This window comes from Cynocephalus volans, chromosome 1, assembly GCF_027409185.1.
Source record: "Cynocephalus volans isolate mCynVol1 chromosome 1, mCynVol1.pri, whole genome shotgun sequence".
In the NCBI taxonomy this organism is placed as follows: Eukaryota; Metazoa; Chordata; class Mammalia; order Dermoptera; family Cynocephalidae; genus Cynocephalus; species Cynocephalus volans.
Genome location: NC_084460.1, coordinates 264,779,092 through 264,797,588, shown reverse-complemented (window position 1 = coordinate 264,797,588; position 18,497 = coordinate 264,779,092). Strand labels below are relative to the sequence as shown.

The window sequence follows — 18,497 nt, the reverse complement described above, 5'->3', positions numbered from 1 at the left end:
GGATGTGAATTACCAGTATTATTTCCTTCATCTTTTGTATTTTCTTAAGGTATAGAAAGAATAGATCATCTGATATCATATTTTTAAATTATCAATATTCTATTCCATGGCTCTGCATCAACTTGGAAAAATAGTTGTTTTCTTTTTTGTGGACAAAGTATTCTGTACTACGTTGCCTCTTTCTAATTTTTTTCAAAGCACTTAATATATTTTATATAGGCTAGCAATGTAATGAAACTTTCCTCCAAAATCATCTATTAAAATTGTGTATTTTTAAAAATGAAATAGCCTTAACTAATGGCAAATGAAAATTTAAATATTCACCGATGGCTTTGTAATCAATGAGGTGGTTTTTTTTTTAGTACAGTCAAAAATGTTTTATGTCTTTTCAATCTTTCTTCTTCTATAGAATTCTGAATTTCAGATTACCTAACTACATGTGCAAAATGGCTACAGTGAAGTCATCTTATTTAACACAACGTTTCCCACAGCTGTGTTAAAAAAACAAGGCTATTTTCCCTTCCATCCCTCCTGAAATAGTTGCTCATATCTTTTCTCTTCTTCTCAAGTGGTTCCTTGTGGAACTGCTTCAAAGCAAGTCCCGGGCTGTGTGGAGCAGAAGGGATGTAAATGATTTCCTCCAGGGGTACATTGTCAGTATGTATTTGTATCCTGCAAAATTTGAATGTAATGAGAATTGAACTTGTCACCTTTGAATCATGACTCCTTTTTATTCTCCCTCACAGGAGATGGTTTCACTGCTGAATCCCATTAATTTGGTGCACTTTTACCTGGGCTAAATAATCATGGCTAAAAAGAAAAGAAAAAAAAAAAGTGAATGGTAATATGGTGATATTTGTGTGACTAAAGAACCCAACTAGACAAAGACAGTAGGTCATGTTATGTTATATTCAGTTACATTACAGCATAATGCAATTCACTTGTAAATAGGGCAGTTAGAAATGAAAGTGGTGAACTCAAAAGTAGCAGTTTTTATTTAATTCTGATTTATTGACTTCTTTCTCCTCACTTCTCCAGTCTTCTTCCATTCTCACTATTTCTCTCCCTTTTCTTAGTATTTAAACTCTTCCTGTCCCTTCCCACTTTTTTGAGCAATATTTTATTCTAAAAAAAAAAAAAAAAAAATTAAACATGAATTACCTGTGGGAAAACATAGCATTTGAAGACCTCTTTCTTGCCAAGTAGTAGATGTGTGGTCCCATTGTGTCTTGGTGTGTGTTTATTTTAATACTAGAATTGCCAACTGAAAGCTAATAATAATCTAAGAAAAGTATAATTATGAAGGTAAATCTGTATCAAAAATTGCATGGTGTACCTCAAACTCAAATAAAATTATTAGTGCGTATTCTTCCATTTGATAATTATCCATTCATAGATTTGTACATAAAGTAGTGTTTTTAAAATTGTATATTTGAAAAATTCATTCATTTTCCCATAAAGTATAATCAACTAGATCTTAGACAAAATAACCCACTTTGGCATAATAGAACCACACCTGTATGGAAATAACTGAAAACACACCAAAATAGAAATATAGTATTCCTTCTGCCAAATATTATGATGCGACTCCTACCAAATCCTGGTCCCCACTCCCTCCTGGGTTTAGTGGTTCTATTTTTACTTCCCTGAGTACTCACCCCTGCCCAAGCCTGTGCATTTGACAGCTACCTCTCTGCCCTGTAGCCTTTTGCAGTGGCAATGGGGGTAATGGTGATGCTACAAGAGGGCAGCCCTACAAAGAAGGACAGCTGGAAGGGAACAGTGCTGGGGTGGAGGCCACCCTCAGAGGTCTTGGAGAGCAGGATCTCGGAGAGCATCAGTCTAGGAAGGAGAAGGGCTGGACCAGGAGGGGCCCAGTGCAGGCACCACAGGTCTAGATTCTACTCATAAAGGTTTGATGGCCACAGAAGACCTGTCTGGGGATGTGTTTGAAAGATGATGGGCCACAGGTCACCCAGCAAATACAATCAAAATACAACCTTATTGGGGGAGTGAGGGATTCTTTTGTTAAATCAAACTTCTGATGAATGAAATATTCATCTTCCCATCAAATTAAATAACTTACTTATAGTATTCTGTCACAATTCAGATATCCATTTGTGTTATCTTAATGTGTACTCAGTTATTTTTTAACCAGAATGCATTACTGGTAGTAAATGCTTGTTATAGCAATTCCGTTTTTAATCATATTAAACATAGTAGCTAGTAAGTTAAAACGACACTATATAGCACTTTAAATGATTCATATGGCTAATGATTAGCAACTTTTCTCAGAGATTTATAGTAATATTTATGACAGTCTCCATTTCAATTAAGTGTGTATAATAGTTACTTTGTTTTAGTTATTTTGAGAAGTTATTTGAGACCATGACAATTGGGCAGATGACCAACTTACAATTATTCTCTTATTGAAGATAACATTTTCCTCTGGGGCTTATAGTCACACATATATAAGGTATGTGTTATAATCCTGTACTGTGAAGGACAGCGTGTTTCTCTCTTCGGGCCCTGTATTTTAATATGTAAATTTTTATAGTTCTCATTTTTATTTCAGTTATTTCGTTTTTAAGGTTGTATTCAAATTACAGTCTCTATTACACTCATTCTATACATTTTTCCTCCTTTTATTATCCCCAACTTTTTGTAATTGGAACTTAATGCTACCTCAGTATTGCTTATGATGTAGTCTTTACTTAATTGGAAGGCTCTGCTCTTTTGCCCTTGTGCCTGGTTCTCTGTCACAGCATGCTGCTTGTTCACTCCTCTCTTGTACACATGCCAAAGATCGTTCCTGGAGGGACAGGTGTGTGCCAGTGGATCCCATGAGGTCTTGCTGCAATCATTCTGTTTTGTTTGTGATTCTTGGGTAGAGGAGTGACCAGCTATAGGCATTTCTTAAGCAGAAGCCACATGGTGTTTCGAAAGGACAGGCTTTTGAAGACTGGGGCTTTTGACAAGCAGGAGATGCTGCTGCAGGAGTCTTGAGTGAACGTTTTGACACATGGAGTCACAGCCTATTATCACTTGTGCTGATGTCAAAACAATACGGCAGTTTGAACTGCAGCTTGGCTTACTCCTGCTGTCACACATGCTCCCTCCTAAGTCATTAGAGTGTTGGTGGGGGCTCTTGCTGGGATCAGTCAGTGTTGCATTAGGAGGGGGGAAGTGTTTATTAATTCAATTTAAGAAGTGATTATTAATCAACTGCTAGGTATCAGGCATGTGCCAGGGAGAGGGGGGGGGTTCCAATATCAGTATGACAAGGTGCCCGACCTTTAGGTGCCTCTTGCCTAGGAGAGCACACAAGTACAGTGGCTGTCATGAAGGGTGACATAGGATAGAGGTGAACAAAATTACTCTGAGAGTTCGGGAGAGGGAGAAATCTTCAGGTTGGGGCATCAGTTTAGACTGATGAGGGAGGTGATGTGTGAGAGGGGCCTTGACAAGACTATAGGATTTTGATGAGCAGAGATGAGGTGAGACAGAGAGTTGGCAGGGAGTTCTGTTGAGCTAGTATGTAGGGTATGTTTGGGAGGTAACAGGACTCAGGAATCTATTGTGAAGAACCTTGGATGCCAAGTTGAAGAGTTTATGTTTTATTTAGCGGTCTCCTGCTTGAGCCCACCATTGAAAGGTTTTGAGTCAGTGGACTGATATGTTAGGAATATGTCAATACTTATGAAGTTGTTAGCTTAGGTATTTGTTGGTTAAGGTTGCAAGTGACTACATGTAGCAGAAACTCTAAAACAGTTACTTAACCAAATAGGAGTTTTGTCTGTCTCATGTAGTGACCAATTCAAGCTAACAGAAGATCCGTGCAATGCTGCCAGGGGTTCCCGGCTCTGGTTCTCCTGACTTCTTTTCTTGTGGTTGCAAAATGGCTGCTATATCTCCAAACATACAGTTCAGATTCCAGGCAAGAGGAGGGTGGTGAAAGAAGGGCAAAAGGCCAAATGCTTCTCCTCATGAAGCTCAGCCTTTATTATTCTGGAAAGGACATCCTTCCTCAGGACTTAAGTCATGTATCTCAGTCTCAGGTCTGGAGAGCCTGGGAAATCAAGTTTTTCACTTGACACAATACTACTAAGAATAAAACCCTGGGATTCCATAGTAAGAAAAAAAGGAAAAGTGGGTATTGGGTAGGTAAGAAGCAGTGTTAGCCACAGCTTGTTTGTGAATGTATCATGGGAAATCAGGGAAGGCAGAGAGCAGAGGGGCAGAAAGCTGGCAGTGCCAGCAAGGACTCCTGATTAGATTCAGAGGAAATCATCTCAGGGTTCAGTTTCATTTTAGGTTTGTTTAATATGGGACAATGAGTTAGGAAAACTAGGTTTTAAATCTGGCATCATTATTAAACATGCATGTATGGAGGGAAGCCACTTCTCTGAACCTCAGTTTTTTTAATCTATAAAATTGAGGACTTCAAATCCTTTAAGCCAAAATCTATGATGCTAAGAAAAGATTGCATATGTGCTTTTGAATACTATTTTCAGATAGACACTGAGTAAGTTACAAAAATAAACATATAGATTATGAGAAGATATAAATTTTATTAAAAAATGTTTTCTCCTAATTTGAGGAACCAAAGAAGTAGAAAAAATATTTTATGTATTAATTTAAAATGTATTATTTAAAACAATACTCTAATATTCCTTGGCACTGGTGTTTTCTGTTATCGACTCTGCTTGCATTTTTGTACTGTAAGAGAAGCAGAAGATAACAGATTCACTTTTGAGCTCCTGCTCTAACAGGATTATTTATAGTGTGACAATTTATTACACAATCTTTTCCTGATAGATAGCTCAGCTACGTTTCCCATGTGTTTTATAGTTCCAGCTGGGGCATCTTGTCCCATACAAAGTGAAGATACACAGTTTTTTTTTTCTCGTCTGTGACTTGTCCCCATTAGGGGACGTGTTGTCTCTTTTGCTCTATCCCTGGTTTCCTTCTCAACTCACTGAGATACAGGACTAGCTCATGTGTCCACATTGTTTTAATATGGATGGAGGTAAAAAATATATAAAATTTGGGTGGACTTATTACCTACTCAGAGAGAGAGGACAAAGACGCATTGAGCACACAGAGAACAACACAAAAAGACTAACTAATGAAGTGCTGAAGCAGGTGCTTTAGTCTTTGTGTGCTGTCCATGTTAGTGGGGGTGTGCAGCTGTGTGAGGGACTTCTTCCCTTGCCTAGGGCTGTCCTCTCTCCTTGCTCCCTCAATTGCTGGCTCTCTTACCATTTTGGGGATCTTGCTTCATCATTTGTTCCCAGAGTTCTTATATCTTTTATTTCTCCCACTCCATTGGCTCTTTCTGTTTGGACTACAGAAGTACTCAGTTAAGACTGCTCCACACTAAAACAGAAATTCTCAATATTTCCCAGCTCAGGCCACCACCATATTTTATATCTTCCTTGTTAAATGTTTTCAAAGTATGCACACTCTGTCCCTACAATCTAGCTCCCATTTGTCTCAAATAGCTTTCTCATTCCCAGGTCAACAGTGCTTTTCTGTTTACCAAATTTAGGAGCCCACAGTCTGGTCCAGCTCTTCCTTTTCATCCCCTTCCAACCATGTGATTCCTTGCATTTCCTATCTTCCTTCAGAGCTGAATTTCCCGTGGTTCCTCAGGCACAACATATTCTTTCCTGAATCTTGAATCCTTATACATTTTCTGAAATGCTTGCTCTTCTCTGATGTACCTGGAAAACTTAAGACGTAATGACAGTGAAAGTTATAATCCTAGGAGGATCATACCCCCATCCCACTGTCTATTCAGAAAATATCTTTAGTTGCTTTCTTCTCTGTGCTCCTATTGTGCTTTTCTTTGTAACAGTAGTTAACACAACGGATCATAGTTTATCTCTTCACCTATCTCTTTCTCCCACGGTCTGTGAGTTATTCTCATGTAGGGACCAAGTCCTCTCCCCATACCTACTTTTAGCCATTCAGTCCATTCTACACTCTGACTACTGCAGTGGTTAAAGTACTGGCTTTGGAGTCACAATGCAGGAGTTCATGTATTCACTCTACGACTTGCTTGTTTTGTGACATTGGATAAATCTGTTAACCTCCATGAACTTCAGTTTATCTGTAAATAAAAATAGGTTCTACCCTCATAATGTTGTGAGGAAAAAATGACATCCAAACAATATTCTTAGTGTGGTGCTTAGAACATAGTAGGTATTCATATTAAAAGAACATTTGTGGAAAACATGTTAATAAATAGAACAGTACTCATTTGGTGGTAATACTATTTCCCTCCTCTTTCACCTCTTGTTTGAATGTAAATATAAGCAAGGAAAATTAAAGGGGCTTGTCATGCATAAATATACTTGGTGAGTGCCTGGATGATACATTCTTCCCTACCCAATAAAGATGTAGTTAAGTTTTAAGTAAGAGTGGGATGACAAAGATGGGAAATGAAAAAAAACTATTTATTTTTCTAGACATAAAGAGTGACTTAGAAAGCAGTTTTGTCAGAGATGGCAAAGGAAGCTTTGTTAAAGAATGAAAAGGGAATGTATGTGGCAGAGAAGAGTAAATGGTTCAATGTGATTTAAATTTGATACATAGTAATATTGCCCTAATGAGATCTTTATCATAAGAAGAGAGAAACTACCCAAGATAAATAAATGCAATTTATTAGCAATTACTACTTAGGCTTCTTTAATTAGGAAAAAAGTTTCCAGGCATCTAAGATCACTAATGGAGATTTAGAAGTAAGAGGCAAAAAGAACTTTTATGGCTTTTCAAAAAACCCTTTATTTTTGTATTTACAAAGGTGAATGTAAATGTTTTACCAGACCATAAGTGTATGTTTTGATCTACTTTTACACTTATTAACTGCTTAGTTATAGTAGGAAAATTCATCATAGGTTTTAACACTTGCTTTTATGATAGCCTTATGATGTCATTCCTGTGTAGTACATTGCATTAAAAAATAGAATGACCACCCTGAGCAGACGGTTAAAATAATGGAGCATTCATTCTTTTTGAATGGCAGCCTAAAATATTCCATGGTAAAGTTACAGTAACATGTGCTAGGAGAGCAACTTTTCAGAGCTGTAATCTCACCTCAAGACTGGAGATTGACGAAGATGATAATTCCCAGCATTCTTTGCCCAATTCTTTGGGGAGAAGCAAAGTTTACAGATGATATTGGAAAATATTGAGTTCTGATAAATGAGGCATTAATACAGTCCTGTTCTAATTGTGAAGTTATCTGCACTGAGGAAGAGATGATCAGTAATATCAGTTTAACTCAAATATTGCTTGAGACCAGAATAGTCTGCCTGAGCAACAATGACTTGTTTTACAATGTGGTCACAGAATTCAGCAGGGTTGATCCCAGGTGCCTCAAATACCATTAAACTAATCTCAGAGCCTAGGATTAGGTTTGGCTGACCAAATGTCCTTTCAGGTCACAGTTCAAGGAGTCTTGGTTAACTTTCTGGGAGCAGGAGCAGGGAGGACAACCTGCTCACGATTTTTTTTTTAAGCAAAGCTTTTATTCTATAGTGCTTTAAAAATCCCTCAAATAGTCTTAACTGCTAAACTAACACATACAGCAAAAGCAGTTTGTAATCTCTGTAATAGTCTGTTTACACAGGTTATTAATGACTCTGGCCTATAGAGTGTGTACAAACCAAAAGAGAAATCAGTAAAGGTTGGGGGCAGCGATGGAGAGGGGAAGCCATGCTGACAAACTTCCTCCTTCTTTACAGACTCCTAATTAAATCCAGACTTAACAGCAGTATCATTACATTCTGAAGATGAGCTAGAAACTCTTTTGAAGTTAAATTTCTTAACATTACCCCCTACAGTGGAAAGGGCATTCCCACTGTGACCAGTCTTTAAAGACAAAACAATGCTAAACAGTGCATGAACATTCCAAGCCAAAATTCCTCCTTTGTAAAGACAGCATTTGTTGCTGGTGGTATTATGACACCATGTTATAGAAAAATCTTGTCTTGATTTTTAAAGTAAGGTATTGAAACTATAAAGTAGGCAGAGTTGGAGGGCAAAGATTAATTTAGCCATGATAAATGTGTTGATTCACCATCTTGTCCATGGAAAAACCTATTCCTCAGGGAAGTGGTATTAACTATGTAATGTCTTACAACCAAATATTGCTCTGGAAAATGTCGGAAGTTTACACATGATCTGTATTCAGCTCCCTAACTATTAGTTTCTTCAATCCCTGTTTTACATCAATAAATGTACTGTAAATGCCCGCTCCTCCAGTGAAGTGTAGATCACCATTAAAATAATGTAGCTTGGGATTGTTAAGGAAATGGTTTTCAAAGTATACTGATACTATTTCCTTTTCTGCAAATTGGATATTTGGAAAGTAAGATCATGCCCTTCCTAAGACTTCTCTTTTTTGTAGGCTAAACAACCACAGGGGTCTATACATATGGACTCTTTTCTGCCCTTTCATGGTCTGTGACTCCCTTGTATCTGCTTTCTCTCTGGTTGTCCATGACCCTCTGAAACTAATTCATTCCCTCAGGTGTTATCTTGACTTTCCATAAATGCCTTAATTCTTTTTAGCAGATGTTCACAATAAAGTTTCATACAATCGAGTTAACTCAATACAATGGTTTGTTTTGTTTTTTGTTGGCTTTTTTTCACATGCATTTATGCAAGGTCAAACATCATATACGTATAATTTAAAAAAACAAATTAATGTCTTTATTCCTGATAAATTACATTTTATTTAGTCTAGTCAAGTATTATAGCCCACTGAGATCATTTTGAGTGTAAATTACATTATCAACTATATTGTCTTTGTGAAATCTACAAATTTTATAAGGTTCATCATCCACATCATTGGCAAAACATTGAATGGGCCGGGCTAAAGACAGAATGCTGGGTTATAACCCTAAAGACCATCTTTTAGGCTATTAACTTTCAGACTAGTTTTTCAACAAGGCACAGACTACCTAACTGCACTATCAGATCCACTAAATTATCATGAACAACTGTCTCAAAAATTTCTGCTGTGTCTGTAACCCTGGTAAAAGCACACGATTGTAATTTGGCCTTACGCTTGTGGACTGAACTTTTTTTTTACTTTAAAAATTTTGAACTTTGAGTTAAAATTTGACTTGTTCTGGAATTTTTCTGTTTCTTCATGATTTTGCTTATTTATTTTTACCATCAGATATCACTTCTACAAATTTTTCAAGTACCCAGGGATGTGAATTCTCTGGGGCAGGAGACTTATTTACAGCAGTTAGATGTTCTCTTATGGTTTTTTATTTCCTGTATTAGCTTTCAGGGCTTTCTTATCAATTGTTCTAGCATTTGCAGTTTGAAGCTTTTTTTGCTTTAGCAGTTAAAATGGAAATCGGTGAATTGGATAGTTTTGTCTCCAGTTTCTTCATCTTTTTAACATGGCATTATCTCCCACAAGCAGTTGTCTTTTTCTAGATCATCATTTAGTTTCTGACTTGACTTAAAAACTTTGTTAAAGTTAGCAGGTTTCATATGTCTCAGATCATTTTGGGCTGTGACCTCTTTTGATAAGATTCTTAGAGATTCCTGCTTGTTTCTCTTTTCCACTTTCCACACTGCTAAAATTTTAGTCTTTTTTAAAAATTGAGTCTTAAAAATTTAAGCCCATTGAAGAACTTCCTGAGCAGCCAAACAGAAGGCATTCTAGTGTTCAGATCCTGGCCCCACTCCTTTCTAGGACATACGACCTTAGGGAAGTTAGTTATCTCTACTTTATCAGTAAAATGGGATAAGAAACCTTTCTTAACTTAGGTCTGTTTTAAGGATTAAGTAAGATATTATTGTAATGACCAATAAGTGACATCATGCTCAATGAATGTTATTACTATTATTTCTCACCAAAATCTTCTTTTACATATTATGATCATACAAGTAATCCACAGCTTCACAAGTCTTTTAATCTGTCAGCCCCAAAACAACTACATCCATGGAATCATATTTATATTTTCTTTCAGCTTTTTGTTGTCTGTTTTCCTAAACTGTAGAATACATGTCTCTTCTAAGAATGCCATTGTTTAACTATTGTAACCTCTAAGAGACGTGGGGTTTTTTTGTACCTCTGAAACTCCTATGGCTTCATGTCTCTCAAAGTCTTCTGATTAAGGCCAACATAGTTCACTGTCATAAGGGTATTCATTATGTCTTCTGTGTTGAGTACTATAAGCCAGATGACTATGGGACAGCCTAAAGCTCTCAGGATGCTAAGCTTTCAGAAGGCTCTGTGGAAACCTCTTTTCTTCAGGGGGATAGATTCTTAGCTGAAGATGTTATTTCCCAGGATTTTCTCACAAAGGACTGCACATTGTGAAAAGTAAGCATATTATTAGCATATAGGGTGCAGAATTTAATGGGCTTAGGGAAAAATAAATTAGAATCGTGGAAACATAATCATGAAACTACAGGATTTCATTGTGTTTACATTTTAACTTTCTACCTTGTTCCATGTGTTAATTGTAGGATTCTGCCTGTTTTTTATCTGCAATATGCAGAGAATAATATTTGTATTTACCTTGGGCCATGTAATATTCATATAATTGAGCATTTCTCAATTTTTGAAAATTTCTAAATAAGAATGGATTTGAGAGAGTTTGGCCCTGAGGATTTTTGTTTTGTTTTGTTTTGTTTTTCTTCCTTTTTAAGAATATATATATAGAGGGAGAGCCAGAAATAAGCATGTGGAGTTTGATTTCTTTACTGTGAATAGTTGTACTAAAATATTTCTAGGACATGTTCTAAGTTTGCAGTTACATGTGTGAAGGTTCAGAGAACACTTTTGAGGAAACTGCTTTCCTTTTCCCTAAAAGGAAAGTGGAGTACACCTCACCCCTCCCACCCCTGAAAAAGTGCAGCTCCCTTTTCCCCACCCTTTATTTGCATTTTCCCTTTGGCCTTTCTACAATTCCCTCAGGAGAAAACACCCTATTTTTGTATTTCTTTGAGCAGTCCTGCTTGGCTGTAGGGTGCTTATTTAAGTGCAGATTCCTCGGCCCACATAGACCTAGTGAATTGGGTCCCCTGGTGGCAGGCCCCATAATCTTTGTTTTCACAAGTTCTTTATGGAGGGAGTGGGTCTCATGTCCTTAAATTTTGAGATCCACTGCTCCAGTCCAATTGTCACTGGCTTCTATTATGTCTGATGAAACCAGTATTATGCAGTGCTCCTTCTGAAGTGCTTTGTTGTTTAAGAACAGGCTGTTGGTAGGCCAGAACAGATTGTCACCATGTAAATGTGGAGTCAAGGGACATAATTTTATGGGCTCACACCTATCTCTCAGCCAAAGAAATTTCAGGTTAGTTGTTTGCTTGTACTGGTAAAGGAATATTGTCTGATTTGAACTGGGACAACCCTAGTTCTGGGTACATTCTGTGGTATTACATTTGCCAACTTGCATTCAGCCCATGCATTTATAATTACTCAGCTGTTTCCATGCATTGAGTCATTGCAGAAAAGCTTCTTCTTTGTAGAACCTCATTAAGATTTCAGCTGCTAACAGATTTTATTTTACAGTTCCAGCTTTCATGATATTAAGATATGGAGATTTGGGCTTCTGGGAGGGGTTATTTACCAGTTTAAAGCTCTTAGCTATGAGAGCATTACAGTTTTTTTAAGGGCATAACCAGAAAGGAAAAAAAAAATGGGTAGCCCTGTATTTTAATCAATGTGATATAATACTTTGGAGGCAAAAATAAAGAATGCTGAATTACTTTTTAAAAAATCATTATTTATTTGGGATTTGTGGGATTTATTTATGCATTTAATTTAAAGTAATAAATGTTATTTGTTTGGGATGGCTTAAAAAGACACAGCATTAAAGCAATATTCACAGTGTTCATACTTTTAAAGTAAGTATTCTTTCTTTATTCTAAGAATGTATAGTAAATGAATAACCTATGATTTAAATGATACATTTTTCTTTTGTGGTTGTACCCCAAATTGTACTGTGCCATTTTATATCTCACATTGCTCTTCTCCATAGTATTCTAAAACTTTCTTTTAAGTAATTTGCACTATTTTAATTAAGGTAAGTAACCATTAACTGAGAGTTATGCCAATTAGAGGTGCCACTTATGTTTCTGTCTTCTGTGTGTTAACATAATAATCATTCCTTAGGCAATCCACAAAGGGAACTTGAACTAAATAAGAGAGCAGGTCTATACCAGGAATCAGGAGTGCTAGCCGTTCGGTTGGTGGTTTTTGTGTGAAATTTCTTGTCTCCTTCCTTGAAGTGGTGTTAACATTGCTTTCATTGAAGCGGCATTGTCTACTTGTCCCCTTTGGCGATCATCTTTGGTATTTCAGAGATCTTACTCATCGAGCACAGCTTCTCCATACAGTGTTCAGAGGCCCTTTCCATTTTTCCTTTTGTCTGTCTTCCCTTGGCATCTGCACGGGGTCATTTACTTCCTCATTTGTTCCTGGTGTCCTTGCCTTACCTGCTTTTTCTCTGGGCAGGTCATAATAAACCCCTTGTTGACAGAGATTGTCTTCTGAGTCTCTCTGTCCCTCTCTCATTTTGTGTCCTGCCATCCCAGAAGGCACTGTGTAGATGTTTGCTGAATAGATGGTGTGGATAGGAGAGGACTTAATTTCTAACTGACCAGATTGATTTAATTTGTTGATGTTCCTGTCCAGCTACTTTGAAATCAAGGGGTTTTTTGCTTAATATCCTTTTAAGCAACATTGTAACTGTTCATGTTTCTATCTAAAGGTTTCTAAATTGGAAGATTTCTCATCCAAAAATAGTCAAGAATTTATAAATGAACCGAGATTTCTGAATGCAAATAGCTTAATTTTTGTGTGTAAGTTGCTTTGCTTTATTTGCAAGGAAAGCATGGCAACTTTACAGTAATAAACACACCCATTATAGAAAATTAGAAAAATACAAAATTGTGTGAAGGATAAGGTAAAATTCCCCCTTGGTGTCACTTGTAGTCCAAGAGATTTATTATTTTAAAATTTTTGCTGGTAAAGTTAAAGTCTTCTCTACAACCCTCCCAAATTTCTTTTTCTTTTCTTCCTCATAGGCAATGGATTATCTATCTTATTTTTTCCTTTAATATGATAAGTGTTTTCTGTGGCATTCGTTTTTAATGACTTCCTAATGGTGTGAGCATACCATAATTTACTTAACCATCCCATTTTTTTTAGACATTTAGGTTGTTTAGAGCTTTTTATTTTTATGAATAACTCTTTAATAAACATCTTTGTATTTGTATATCATTTTATGTTTTTGATTACTTAATTGGAGTAATGGATAGTATTTTTAAAAGTCTGGATTCTATTCCCAGTTGACAAAGTCATGATTAATTTTCACTCACATTTAAGGTGTTACATTGTCAAATTTTAGATTTTAAATTCAACTTATAGTTATCTTGTTGTAACAGTTAATCTGTAGTTAGAAAATACCCATTTCGTTAGAATCTGAGCTCATGAGATTTATTGGTCAAATTAAGAAATTTATAAAACATGCCTGAAGTTACAAGACTGTTATATCTGACTTTTTCCCCCTGTCTTACTCTTGACTTCATTTTATTTTACTTTAGCATTTACTTGTTATATCTGAGTATTCTAAAATATAACAGTCATTTAAAACTCATAGCATTGATATGTCTTTAAATGTTTTATGGTGAGACATGCTACAAAAGGATATAAGTAATATATATGTTTAATATTAAAGAACAAATAATAAAACAAGCACCCCTGTACCTACCATTCTGCTTAGGAAGTAGAACATTCCTGTTACTTTTGAAACTCCATCATGTTCCCCTCAATATAATTTTTTTTTTTTTATGCCTAAGGAGCTCAGCCATAATGGATCAAATTTTGAGGAAGATTTGGAAGTGTGTAAGTTTTTCTATCTCCACTTCTTCTACCTGGTCCAGTGTACCATCCCTTCTTTCCTAACCTACTGCAACAGCTTTCTGCCTGGCATTTTTGCCTGATCCATTCCTGATCTACTTCAGTTCAGACCTCCTTTCAGTACCCTGAATGATGACGTAAACAGAAAAACTAAATAATGCCATTCATCTGCCTAAAACCCTTCCCCAGTTTTCTGTTTAATTTAGAGTAAAATCCACAACTTGCCATAACGTGCAAAGCTCTTTCTGATCTGTCCTGGTCTCCATTCTCAACCACTTCCTCCCCAATTCCTGATCCCAGCCACACTGGCCTTCTTAAAATTTCTCCACCTAGGCCCAGCCTTTCCTGTTTTATGACCATCACACTTTTTTTCCATGCTTTTGCCCAGTACCTTCTTCTCACCATTCTTTGCAAGGCAAGTTCCTTTTCATCCCTTGGGCCATTTTCCCTGACTACACAATTATTCTTTCTCATAGCTTACTATTATTTTTGTTCCTAGCATTTGTTAAATTTTTAATATCTCTGCTTGTTGGTTAGACCTCGTAGACTCTAAGTTTCTTGAGTGTAAGCACCATGTCTATCTTGTTCATCATCCTGTACTTCCAGCACCTGGGTAAACACTCCATAGACATTAAAACGAATGAATGAGAAAGTTTAGTGATGCATTTGGAAGATAATATTTATTAGTATTGCATGCTTTTTATGTTTAGAAGAAATATAGATTTTGGGCCCAACAAAATACAGCTGATTCAGTTCATTGAATCAGGCCTATATCCCTGTACCTCCTTTTGCTTGCCATATGTCTTATTTATTTACTTATTCTTTATTTTTACATATGTTATTTTTAATTTTACTGACCTGTTTATTAAATGTAACCAATTTAAGTTAGTCAATTAGAGCTTTATCTCAAGTGTGCTTATCTCAGGTATTTAAAATAGAAAGATTAGGCATAATAATCTTAACATAATATAGTAGAAGGGATCTTGATATAGTGGAAAGAATGTGGGCTTAGGAGTCATAAAAACGTGAGTTCAAATAGTAGTTATGGTGCTTGTTCGCTGTGTAATCTTGAGAAACTGCTTAACCTTTTTGTTCCTGGTGTTCTCACCTGCAAAAGGTGATGATAACCCCTACTTTGTTGATTTGTTGTGCAGATTAAAGGAGATACTATATGTTAATCTTAGCACTGTGCTTACCACAAATAGGCACTTAATTAATGATATTAGTATTACTGGCATTATTATTACTAGCAGCTATCTGCCTATAGCAAGCTGTTTAATCTTTTTGTGTGGAGGGCTGGGGGGGGCAGTAAGGAGAGAGGCTGGCTGGTATGGGGATCCGTCCCCCTCATCTTTTTCTGCTTCCATTTCTTCATTATAAAATAGGGATAATTCTTTCTTTGTAGAAATAATTTGAAGATTAAATGGCATGATGTATAAGTGTGTATTGATGTATAACATTCAGAGCAACTCTACCTGGTTTGTAGTTGACCCTCAATAAAGGAATAAGGGAATTGAAATCAAGTTACTTGGTGGCAATTTGGAATCTTTAAGTTCCATTTATTGTGTTTCATGCCAAGTGCTTGGCTCAAGAGCGACAAAGGAGGATGAGGATGAAGCTCCATTGAGTCGCCTGCAGTTTAATGGGTGTATTAGTCTGTGTTTGTTGCTTATAATAAAACACTTGGGAACTGGGTAATTTATAAAGAAAAATTTATTGCTTACAGTTTCTGAAGCTGGGAAGTTCAAAGTCCAAGGAACACATCTGGTGGTAGTGACAGTCACCCAGGGGTCTCACATTGCAAGATGGTAGAAGCAGAGAGAGCAGAGCCTAACCTCCTCATTCACTCTTTTTAAAGCCCTCAGAACCACACTCCTGACCACCATGCTTTTAATCCTGACCAGTATCCATTCACTGCTGCATGGTCCCCCAATCTAGTCACCTCTTCAAGTCCCCACCTTTCAATTACCATAACAGGATTTCACACGCTCTTAACAGTTATGGTGGGAATTAAATTTGGGGAGACATTCAACACAAGGCATTCTGCTCCTGGTCCCCCAAAACTCATGTCCCTTCACATACAAATATATTCATTCCATCCCCAAAGTCTTAACTTGTTTCACCTCAAAAGTCCAAAGTTCAAAGTTCCATCTGTGAATTCAAAACAAGTTATCTACTTCCAATATACAATGGTGGGACAAGCACAGGGGTACATATTCCCATTTAAAAAGGGATGAATAGGCCAAAAGAAAGGGGTAACAGGTCCTAAGCAAGTTTGAAACCCAGCAGGGCAGGCATTAAATCTTACAGCTAATGAATTATGTACCTCAACTCCATGTTCCATGTCCTCAGCACACTAGTGTGGGGGTTGGGTCCCCAAGTCCTCAGGCAGCTCCGCCCCTATGTCTTTTCTGGCCTCAGGTGAGGCTTTAGCTCTCACAGGCTAGCATTGCACACTGTCATTGCTCTACAATTCTGGGGTCTCCATGGTGGTCCTACTCTCACAGCTGCACTAGACATGGCACTGAGGGGGTTTCTCTGCTGCAACTCTGACCCCATGTTTCCACTCAGCATTGCTCTAGCAGCTCTATGCAGTGACTCCACCCCTGTGACAGGTCTCTTTCTGGGTCCCCAGGCTTTTCCATACATCTGTTGAAATCAGGGTGGAGCCTCCCAAGCCTTCCCAGCTCTGGCATTCTGTGAGCCTGCACACTTACCACATGGACACTGCCAAGGCTTCCTACTTGTATTTTCCAAAGCTGCGGGTCCAGCCACACCTGGGACCAATTTAGCCACAGTTGGAGTAGCCAGAGCAGCTGGGGTGCTGGTGCAGGGACCAGCATCGCAAGGTGGCCCTGGGCAGCGAGCCTGCGGAGGGCATCTCAGGCCCATTCCCTAAGACCGTTTTGTCTCCTTAGGCCTTTGGGCCTGATATGGAAGGGTTGGCCCCAGAGGCTTCTGCAATGCCTTCAGGACCTTTTCCCCCTTTTCTTCATAATCCCTTTCTTTTGTACTAATCTTCTTAGCACCATTGGTTTTTTCTTCTGAAAATGCTCTCTGCTTCTCTGCCACATGGTCAGGCTGCAAATTTTCCAAATCTTTATGCTCTACTTTCCTTTTAAATTCTGGCTTTACATCATGCCTTTGCTACTGTAACTCAGCATAGGCTGTTGCAAGTAGCCATGCAGCTTTCTGAATGTTTTTCTGCTTAGAAATTTCTTCCACCAAATACTCTGGTTCACAGCTCTTAAGTTCCAACTTCCACAAAACCCTAGGGCATGGGCACAATGTGGCCAAGTTCCCTGTTGGTTGATAGCAAGGTTGATCTTTGCCCCAGTTTCCAATAAACTCCTTATTTCTATCTGAGACCTTCTTAGAATGGTCTTTACAGTCCATATTTCTGTAAGCAGTCTGGTCACCACCATTCAACCAGTCTCTAAAACATTCCAAACTTTCCCAGGTTTTCTTATCTTCTGAACTTTCACCAGCATCTAGGATTTTTCTAGCCTGTTCCTCCAAATTCTTCCAGCTTCTCCTCAGCACCCAGTTCCAAGGCCACTTCCACATTTTCAAGTATTTATTATAAGCAACACCCTACTTCTCTGGTACCAGTTTTCTATATTAGTACATTTTTGTTGCTTATAACAAAATACACAGAACTGCATATTTTATAAAGAAAACAAAATTTATTGCTTATAGTTTCTGTGGCTGGGAAGTCGAATGTCCAGGGGACACAGTAGGTGAAGGTCTTACTGGTGGTAACAGTGATGCCAGTATAACACATTGTGAACACGGCACAGCAGAGAGACACACTAACCTCCTCAATGGGGAAAGAAAATTTCACAGGAATTTTGTAGTTATTGACCTCAGTAAATTCAAAGTGCAGTGAGATTAATTCTCCTGGGGAGAATAGGAAAAGTTTTATTCTCTCTGAAGGTATTCTTTGAGTTGGATCTCAGAGGCTAAGCAGGCATTCTCCAAGGGTAAGAGGTACCTTGTTGTGGGGGATAGAACACAGGCTTTGGAGTCAGGCAAACCTGGGTTCCAGTGTCTGCCATTTAACATCCTTGTAACCTTAGGCAAATTATCCTGATCTAAAATGGAGACACTCATATCTATGTAATAGGATTTTTGTGAAAACTAGTACAGTGAGAAATTGTCTGGCATGAGGTAAGAACTTATAAATTCAGGTTCTTTGTAATCAGCTGGAATTTTGTCTCCTCTGTACACCAGGGAATTACAAAATGGCCTCTATTCCCAAGAATCCGTAGTTACATGTCTTTACCTGGTCAAACGTGAATTTTTTTTTTTAAACTTTGTTAAATCTCACCTATATCTTTATCTTTAAAAGTTCAAAGATTGGCTGTTCATCACCACTTTAAATTCCTTGTTAGAACATTTATTTGGCTCTTTAGGAGTTTCTCTCTTATCTACAGTCAGGGAAAACAAATGTCTCCCTTCCCTTATGATTCTAAACAAGAGATTGGTCATTTTAACTCTTTATTATTGTGTTTGCTCTTTATAATGTCAACAATAATAGCTTATGTTTGGTTAGCAGTTTGGAATTCACAGAGAACCTGAGTTTATATTA

General features: G+C 37.5%; 1 protein-coding gene across 1 annotated transcript in view; it reads left to right on the top strand.

The window, feature by feature from the left end:
• SATB2 (SATB homeobox 2) overlaps window positions 1–18,497 on the top strand; it is a 182,538-nt gene that overhangs the window by 41,547 nt on the left and 122,494 nt on the right. The gene's annotated exons all lie outside the window — the stretch shown is intronic.